Here is a 10,170-nt window from a genome sequence, read left to right on the forward strand (position 1 = left end):
AGTGGGTTGGGTGGTAGTGCCCCTATGGGTGCCTGCTACCACCTAGGTTTCAGAGTGATTGGGCAAAGGGCTCATTATTATTTGATTTTTGAAGTGAAGTTTACTCTTTTCCCCCATAGTGAAGAATGGAGGTTTCAGCAGCCCCAGAATTGCACATGTGGGGCACTTGGGTGGCCCAGAGAGAGTGGTGGCATAGTGAACATAGGGTGCCAACCACCCCCATGGCTTGATAACCCATGGTGTACTGAGTTCTGTTGTTTTGGAAGTGTTCTGAGTGTAGATTCTCTGGTTGCATATGAGATTTTCAATGAGAAACCATGAATCCACTCTCATTTGCTACTGCTACTAGCAAAAAAAAAAATCTTAGACACATAAACTTCAAAAAAAAAATTTAAATCAACCCTTTGCCCCTTTTTTTTTAAAAAAATTGGGGTGGTAGCCTCCACCCATTAGGCAGTACCACCCGACTCCACTCTTTTGACCCCATGACCCATTTTTCCGATCCAAATCGATTCAGATTCGGATAAATTTGGATCCAAATCGAATCTGGGCTGATTCGGATAGGTCAGATTCGGACACAAATCGAAACGGGGGTGTTTCAATTCGGGTACAAATCGAATCACAAAAAATCGTTTCGTGCACACCCCTAGTGGGCAGTACGGGGTGTTAAGTTAGGCTAAACCCCGCTGTGACAGGTGCAGTGTGGTGGGAAGAAACAGCTAAGCCTTGGTGAACACCTTTAGATAAGCGTTTGGCTAGAGGGCAGTCAGTCAGATCCCTAGAGGCTTTGCGGATCAGGGAAGTCTGACCTAGTTTGCTCTACAGTCAGACAACATCCCCTTGAAAGGCTTGGTGGCTTCGGGGGCAGCAGATGCCGCCAAGGACAAAGACCTGACCTTAGGTTGGCTAAGATAGGCAGCCTCTGCTCTAGAGCTATGGGGCTGCCTGGAGCCAAGGTGTCCTCACCTGTGTTGATTAGGCTAAGGTTGCCATGGAAGTGGCATGCCTTTAGGAACTGCACAGTGGGTGTGGAGAGGCCAATTCCAGTTTCGTTACTGTTCCAGTTTGATATATATTGATTAAATTCTGGCCCTTTTCACCATCAGTCTTGTGTCTCATGTCTCCTTGGGGTGTTGGTGCAAAAGTAGTACTACCCCTGAACATGCTCAGGATTGGGGTTAAAACAACTTTCCCCCAGAGCATTCACCGCATTGGGGTTAAAACAACTTTCCCCCAGAGCATTCACCGCCAGCTCAAAACTCAGCCTTTATTTTCACTATTACTACTACTAATTTTGATACCACTTTTCAATAATGATTCACAGAGCGGTTTACTACAACAACGACAACAACGACTATTACTACTGATATTTATATACCGCTCTTCAACCAAAGTTCTCCAAGTAGTTTACATACAAAAAACAAACACATAAATAAGATGGTCCCCTGACCCCAAAGTTCTCACAACCTAAAAAGAAACAAGGTAAACACCAGCAATAGCCACTGGGTGGATGCTGTGCTGGGGTTGGATAGGGCTAGTTGCTCTCCCCATGCTAAATATAAGCGAATCACCACTTTAACAGGTGTCTCTTTGTTCGGTTTACACAGATAAATAATAATAATAATATGTCCCCTGTCCCCAAAGGGCTTACAATCTAAAAAGAACCACAACACAGGCATCAGCCATAGCCACTGGAGGGATGTTGTGTTGGGGTTTAATAGAGCCAGCTGCTCTTTCCCTGCTTAATATAAAGACAATAATCTCTTTTCAATATGCCTATTTGACTCGTTAGTAGGAGGGGATAGGTTTGTTCTGAAGCAGCATTTTATTCCAGATTGCTTCCCCCCTCCCATTCTTCAAATGAGTTGGGAACAGACTTCTGTTAAAGCAGCATTTTAAACTGCTTCCCCACCTATTCTGCATTCATTTCAGAATACTCAACATGTTTTAAAGAAAACTGGTTTAACCTGCGCAGAGCATCTGCACGCTAGTACTTGATTGCTCTCTTCACCCCCTGCCACAGCCCCCCTCACCTTAGAGAGACCTCCACACTCACCTGAGCCACACTCCTGCTCCTGCTCCTCCATCCCTTTACTCCACCTCATCTCTCTTGGTTGCGGCTGCAGCGTTGCTGGCACCTGTTGGTCAAGCTGCAGCCTCCTATCCTCAGAGACCTCCCCACCTGAGCCCCATGTCTGCTCCTCCCCACAGGAGCAGCAGCAGTGGTTGACTGAGCCGTTCCTCGCTGCCACCACCACCATGGTTGCTCAGTCCCCTCAGGCCACTGACAGGCCCGGGCCCGTCTCTTGTCCTTCCTTCTGTCTCTCTTTCCCCTCCCTTCTTTTTGTCTTTCTCTCTCCTCCACTCACTCTTCCCCACTCTTTCTTCCCCCTCCCTTCCAGGGGTGTATCTAGGGAATGGCAGGCAGGGCATGTGCCCCAGGTGCCACTTGAAGGGGGGCACGATTTTTTAAAATTAAACTTTTTTTTAAATGGCAGCGGAAAACAAAATGGCCACCACGCATGCTCAAATGACCTCTGTGAGGCCCTAGGTCATGCCAGGCCTCACAGAGGCCATTTGCGCATGTGCAGTGGCCATTTTGTTTTCAGCCACCATTTTTTTAAAAAAATATTTTTAAAAATGGCCACCGCACATGCTCAAATGGTCCCTGTGAGACCCTAGAGGCCAGCAGGGGGAGGGAAACCTTTGCAGACCCCCCATGGCCTTTAAGACCCCCCCCAAAGGTGCTACAGGTAAAAAAATTAAAAATTAATATGTCACTGTACACATAGTCAGATTGGCACTATGTACAGAGAATCAGGGCTTGTGAATACTGAGCTAAAGCTTATGAGCTAGGATTGTATTCATTTGCTCTTACTTTGCTTCTTGTGATAAGTGAGTTAAATGTGATGTCTTAATAATATGGCTATTAATGGTGAGTTTGTCCTTGAATCAGTGTGAAATCCTTAGTATTAAGGCCCACTGGGAGTTCCTTGCTCTCTTTCTCTCATTTTAACTGTCTTTCTGAAATACTAGAATATATTCCAAGCAGTGACACAGTTTACTCTGCATATCCTTTAATTATTTTCAGAGTATCTGGGAAAAGTCAAATTCTCCATTGATTTTTAAAATTTATGTAATAGTGGTGCTACAATGCATAGTAGAGAATTAGACAGGCACTTCTGTTTAGTTTCCCAAGTACACCTCCACATAATATTTGGGTATTTAATGAGCCCCAGCATACTGATATTTGTAGTTTTCTAGCACTTTTTGGCCAGGCTACGTCCACTGCTAAACAGTTTTTGAAATATTAAAAGATTAACGGGCTTGACTTGTATTTTTGAGCTGATATTATGGTAAAGTTATCTGAAAGATGGGTGTCATGTTTGAACAAGGGTGCAATTTCAATGTTTGCCCTAGGCGCTATTTTCCCTAGATATGCCTCTGCTCCCTTCATGTTTTCTCCCTCCCTCCCTGTGTTAACAGATCTTGTTCATCTTGTTTCCTCATCTAATTCACACAACGGCAGCCTCCTTCTCCTGAAGGGGCTCTTTCCTCCCTCACGACCCTCTCTTCGTAGACCCCTGCCTGCTATCCTTTTATATATAGATAGATTTCTCTCCTCTACAATCAAGAACATCTTACGACCAGTAAAATTTGCAATCCAACTGTCCTTAACCATCACAGGCTCCTCCTCCGTATCTGCATATGGAATCCCCACTGCCTAATCACCATGGTGCTTCTGCTCTCACAGGCTCCTTCTCCCTATCTGCATATGGAATCTTCACTGCCCAGTCAGGTGTTTCTGCTTGTGAACTCTCACAAGAGTTGCCACGCACTGGATGAGCAACAGGTATGCCTAGGAGAAATAAATATATAGATTGGCTGACATCCAGAGTAATGCTTGCAGAACAAGCACATCTGTGCTAAATGTTAATTTAGTTGTAGTAAAAAATGGGGATTTGTGCAATTGTGCTATTGCACTGTAGCACTCTTGCTCAAAGGTTGCCATCAAAGCAAATGAAGTGTGCTGCAGGTAGGCAACTGTTGTGCAACCAAAAGCTTGCTTGCCGTAGTGCAACATTAGTCTGGAGTATAAGCTCCAGACTTAGCAGAACTAGCTAGCACAACGGTTTTGCACCAGCCCAACATCTTGCAAGCACTCCATTGCTCTATATGTCAGCCACAATATGTTTTCCCCAGCACTCTTATACAAATTTCTCCCCTCCTCCCACCAGCTTTTTCCTTTTTTTCTGTGCTATTCTTCCCCTCCCCTCCTGCTGCTGCCATTGTCTCCCAATTGGTCAGTTTGGTTTTTGTTCCTAATTCTTATCAAGTATATCGTATTTCATAGTGCTTCACATATATTATTTGGGAATAATCCTTACAACAACCCTATAAGGTAGATCAACATTAATTTTTAACTGTCACTTCTGGTCAAGAAATACAAAACCTTTTTGCCACAGGTCAAGGTCAGATGAGTGTACACACCCTAAGCAACAAGCCCCTTTTCAAGCCAATTTCAAATTTCTGAAAAGAAGATAATCTCTCTCAGCCTGCCTGAAATTCTAGACAGAGCATGCAAGCAAAATCAGCCTGGCTGGTGGCAAAGAGGAGGTTTATCTTTCATGGCATGGGTTGAGCAGCTGATAAGCATGCCAGGATGATTACAGTCATGGGCTTTTGTTACTGGCAAGCAGTAAGTGAGGGAACTGAAAAGAATACTGCCAGATCATGAATACAGGGGCAGTATGTCTGTGGCTTCTAGTTTAGATATAACATAAATTTGACTGGCATTCTTGGCAACTCCTCTTCCTAGCTGTGTTCCCTGAGCCACATCTATCTTACAATTCGCACATGTAAATTTAAGAATAGGGATGTTTTCTCTCAATAAATTGAATTGGCTTCAGCAAAGATTTACACCTTCTCCCTGGCCCTGATCCCAAAGGTTGCAGCTCTATAGCCTCTTATTTGTCACATTGCAGTGGCACAGCCCGTACATTTTCAACACCATTTAAAAAGCCATAAGGGCTAGAAACCTGCTTCTTTAAAAAAGAAAGCTGAGGATCCCGCATGATTAAATATGGGCCCACTTCCATAATTGTCACAGAAGTATAGAATACAGACAGCCCTGACTGTAGGATTTCTTTCTCTATCCCAGAAGGGTGGAGAGGGCAAATATATTGGCTCACATTATGTGCACCCTAACAGCGTTGTAAGGCTCCATTGATGGGCTACAGTGAAGCTGGGAGGTAGCCCTGACTTTTCTTTAAATCCACACTCATGCAAGTCGCATTACTGGATTTATTCCCAGTGCCATGGATTTTCGTGAAAAAGACACTGAAAAGATGCCTCAGATTTCTTGTTCCACCAACATGGCTTGCCACACACTCCCTGCAGAGGTTATAATTGGCAGAATTTATAACTGGTGTTGACTGGTTTTCTCAGGGCAGTGCACACAGCAGCAACTCTGCCACCTCCCAGTCTGGAGCCTTGAAAAGAGGAGGCCAAATGTGCTGCCCTAGGCAGCCCAGTTCATTTTGCTTCATGGATGGTCTATAGAATAGGACCATAGTGGCAAGAGGTCTTATGGAAGCATGAGATTCTTGTCATTGTCAAATTCATTCTGTAATTGCAAACTGCTTTCAGTGCTTTCTTGAAGATAAAAGGTCCCATTCAAGACAAGGTGGAAAGACAGAAAGAGTGATGGGACATGGCTGACTCAAACCAACCCCATCAGGGAGTTTCTAAACAATGAAGATGGATAGTCCTGTCATTGGGCTGTGGCATTTTGATTACCAATTGCATTATTATGACTTCTCAAACCTTTTACAACCAAGGCCAAAATGTATTTAGTTATTCATTTGGCATATCTCTGTACCACTAAAAACATGCATCTCGTGGTGGTTTACAACTTAGTGAGGCTGTTCACCTGGGGTAGGGCTACTTGTGTGAAGCATCAGGATCAAGACCAACCCCAGCACTGACCTGCCAGGTAGCGCAAGAGCACCCTTTAACCTAGGTATGTGGTCATGTGAATGCTTGGGCTGAGTGCAGCCTGAGCATACACAGAGCTGGGCACCTAGAGAGCCTGGCTCATGGGGGAAGACCCCAATGCACTGCATTCATCATGAGGTGCATTGTGGGATATCTGGAGGCTGGGACACATTTTCCCAGCCTCCAAAATGGTTCATGGAAGTATCAGTCATGTGAGTGTGAGAGCTGCATGGCTATGATCACCGCTGGATCATCTTGGGGGGAAGTAGGTGCTCTCCTGCCTTCCCCCTGCCCTTCCTCTCCGGCACAGCAGAAGGTCATGTGAATGACCTTAGTGACTCTCTTCCAAGGGCTGCTAAACCTTGCTGAACCAGAATTGGTAGTCAACATTTTAACATCTCAACAGATGGTTATATCTTCTCCACAAGTGAGAAAAAGAGGAATACATTTCTGGTGTGCCTTTCCACCTCAACGTTCTCATTACTCCTGTCAGAATGTGCTTCCGTGCCACATGCTGGCCATCAAACCATCCTTGCTGAACAAGATGAACTGAAGGCAACAACAAAGAGTCTAATTTCTTGTACTATTGCATCAAAAATTTCGAAGTGATCAGACTGAAAAAATAGCAATTGTTCTCTCAAGCATAACATCTTGGGAGTCATTAATAAATGATTAATTTCTTATTGCACATTTGCATTCCAGTGCAATCTTTTCAATACCTGGACAATCATATTATTAGAAAGAGCCACCAGTGGGGCAAGGGTCCAATGGGCAGGGCGGGGGGGAGATAATTGAAATGGCATATGACTCTGGTCTAGTAAGCACTTTAAAGTCAGCAAAACATGAAGCTTCTGACTCTTACAGGATTATATAATTTGTTTCACTAATTACCCATTGGGCCAATAAATGTCAATAGATCCATTTCCACATCAATGTGATTCCCATTACAGTTATAAAAAGAAAAGTACAAACAAGGACAAATAGAGACTGGATTCTGTTAATAACAGAGCCTTTGGAGGTCCTGAAAGGTAAAGAGCTCAGCTCTTTGAGGAAAATCCTAATGTCTCACCTCTTATGCAGTTCCTTTGCCCTATCTTGGCACTGGTATCAACAGCTATTAAAATGAATGGATCAGTAAAGAAGTAAAAATGTTGGTAAGAGTCTGATCTAAATCATTCCATACTGAATTGTCCTGAAACCTGGTCCTTTGACTCAAATCTATTATATTAATTCTCCTGGGTGTGCCTTGGAATGTGCATCCCAGAGCCCAGCTGATTGGCTGGGTGGCGGATGCGCCTGATTGGCTGAGGCGCACCCAGGAGGATTGGTCGCCACGGCAGCGGTGGGCCCAGTCGCGGAGGCCAGAGGCAGCTCAGGCCCGGCCCGGCCATGGAGGCAAAGCCTAAGAGGGAGAAAAGAAAGTGCGAAGGCAGAAGTGGCAGTGGGGAGGAGAGGTGGCTGGGCCCAGAAGCAGGGACTGGGGCAGAAGGTGTGTGTTGAAGAGCACACAAATGCTTTGTGCAGGGTCTGCTAGTAATATATATTCTCCCAAAAGAATGTAAAGTCTGAACACCAAAACAATGTATGTCTTCTATATCAAATGGTGATACATTCATATCTGATAAAATTAGTAATGGTTTAAATCTAAATAAATTCATCATTCCAATGAAATTTGAGTGGGGGAGGTTTTCCCCAATTTGATGTAAGGGGTTCATCAGAGTATCACTGTTTTGTACTCAGAATGCCCCAGGAATGACCCTGTGCCATGATTTAGCATAGTTCCCCAGTGCATTCCAAGTAAATAACTTGTTAAGATTGCCAATGTTTGAAGTTCTGCTGCAGCTGCCAGCACCACCCACAGAGGCTCAGCGCAAAATAGTTTTGTGTGTGTTTTATGAAAGGAAAATCTCCACTACTAAATTGAGATCATTGCATCCACACTGAAAATATTTAGGATGTCACCCCCATAAATACTTTAGAATCTCCCCTCCAAACAATTGAACCCCATCTCAGTTTTCATCTGCAAATAAGGCAGGGAAAGTGGAAAGGAAGAGTTCAGACCAGCTCAGAATAGAATAATAATTAATACATGTCTCCTTGGTGGGCCCCTGCTAATGAATACAAATATGACATTTATATACCGCTTTTCAACAAAAGTTCCCAAAGCAGTTTACATAGCTATAAATAAAATAAAATAAAATAAAATAAAATAGAATAAAATGGTAACTGATTTAATGGTTGGTAGCAAATATACCACATATCCTAGAAATCAGATGAAGTAACTCAAGTTTCTAGGACTGTGTACAAGGACTGTTTCTAGGACTGTGATCTTGTGATAAGTTCCAAACTTGGTACAGAATGCAAAATCCCTGGGACATTCAGTCAGAACAACCAGTCGAGCCTGTTTTTCCAATGGAACAACCCTATTCTGACTTGGAATGTTGAGTGCAATCTTGGACTCCAAAATGGCACTCTGGCCTCTGCTCAGGCATGGCAGTCATTTGTGTGATGGTGCTGATCACACATATGGCTGCCGCATGCAGGGGCCAGAAGAGCACCATTTTGGAGTCCAAAATGTCACTTGGAACATTTCTAGTGTTCCAGGTCAGAGCAGGGTCATTCCATTCCAAGCTTGGAACAGGCCATTCATTTGTAGGATGTTCTGTTCTGAACTCGGAACACTCAGAACGGCCCAGTTCATGATTGGAATGTTCCAACTGAGAATCGTTTTGCACATCCATACAAGTTTCTAGACCAATAACATTCCAGGAAATAATCTTAATGGAAGGAACAGAGTGAGAATTCAGAGGCAAAACTAGTCAAATTAGTTTAGACAGGGGTGCAGAAAGAGGGAAAGCTTGAAGAGCAACACCTCACTTAATTCTGGGAGTAGGGGGGAGAAAATACATTTTTTCAGGGGAGAAGCTTGTTTTGGCAGGGGGAGTTCAGTAAAATAAAGGGAGAACTCTCCAAATGCTTAGGGGGGGTCTGCACCCCTGAGTTCAGAGCTTTGGACTCTGACTCACTACCAAATAAGAATACATAGAAGGGTCTATTGCTCCAGGTTCAGCTTACCTCCTTCACTCTTAATTTTGCAGGGCCTATCTTCAGTAAACCTTTGGTCAAGCTGAATCAACGTCTGCTCATATACAACAACTAATCCCATTCCTAATAGGTCCTAATCAGTTGCTACACAGTTTTGTATTACAAAAGATTTTGTCCTGGCCTTAGAAAAATCCATGGCGTTATTCCCCAGGCCCAAAGCAGAAGGGGATGAGCGAGGAAATTAACTACAATAAATAATAAACTACAGCAACATTTTGTACTTTATTCTGAAAAGAGACCAAATTGACTAAATTAAGATCTTTTACAATATCAGGTTTTGTAGCCCATATACATTGTAAAGCGGGAGTTTGCTCAGCAGACACCAACACAGAAGGGAGCAAAGTTATTGGTTGCTTATTCATTAAACTAGCACCACTAGGGGGAAAATTAGAAGGATCATGCATTTCATTAAAACAATATTTGTCTGGTTTTATAATCAAATTGTCAGGGGAGGTTAATAAAAATTGTATATTAAAACTATTTCTAACTAATTTACCTCATAAATAAAACTTGTAGCCTATTGATAATAGATTGTTCCCCAGGAGGTAATGTATGGAATGAAGCAATTAATGCTTCCTCCTCAGATATTACAGAACCTAAAACATTAAACCTTAAAATGCTCAAGGCTATGCTCTTCCTTCTCTGTCTGATATCTCTGGGATAAGCCCTCCACCCAGAGGCACTCTTATGTCTGGACTCTGGGGCCAAAGTCCAGGGCCTCCACAGCCCCTGGGGCCCCACAAATTCTCCTTAGTCTGTCCTGTGTGGTGCGGCCACCTGGCTGAGCATGATGATGCTTAATTTGCAGGGGAAGAGGGCCCTCCAAAGGCCTTTAGGTCCAGGCTCCAAAATTACCTAGGTGCACCTCTGCCTCCACCGCACACATATTTTCATGTTTAGAAAAATTATCAGTTTCAGAGTTTGAAGGACTTAAAGATCCAAGACTAAATTTCTATTATTGTTGTTCACTTTCACTAATTGAGTTAAACAGCTTAAAATGGAATCTCCTTCACTCTTCAAGTCTTAGATCAGTAAGGATTTAAGCCTCTATTGAAGAGTATAAGAGTA

At 43.5% G+C, this 10,170-nt stretch overlaps 1 long non-coding RNA gene across 1 annotated transcript in view; it reads right to left on the reverse strand.

Moving 5' to 3' along the window:
• The window catches only part of LOC128328427 (uncharacterized), a 78,470-nt gene extending 71,215 nt beyond the window's left edge, over positions 1-7,255 (reverse strand). The window contains exon 1 of the long non-coding RNA XR_008309204.1: positions 7,067-7,255. This is a non-coding gene — a long non-coding RNA (uncharacterized LOC128328427). The remainder of the gene's footprint in view (positions 1-7,066) is intronic.
• Between the last annotated feature and the right edge of the window lie 2,915 nt (positions 7,256-10,170).

Source organism: Hemicordylus capensis, chromosome 5 (genome assembly GCF_027244095.1).
Source record: "Hemicordylus capensis ecotype Gifberg chromosome 5, rHemCap1.1.pri, whole genome shotgun sequence".
Classification (NCBI taxonomy): domain Eukaryota; kingdom Metazoa; phylum Chordata; class Lepidosauria; order Squamata; family Cordylidae; genus Hemicordylus; species Hemicordylus capensis.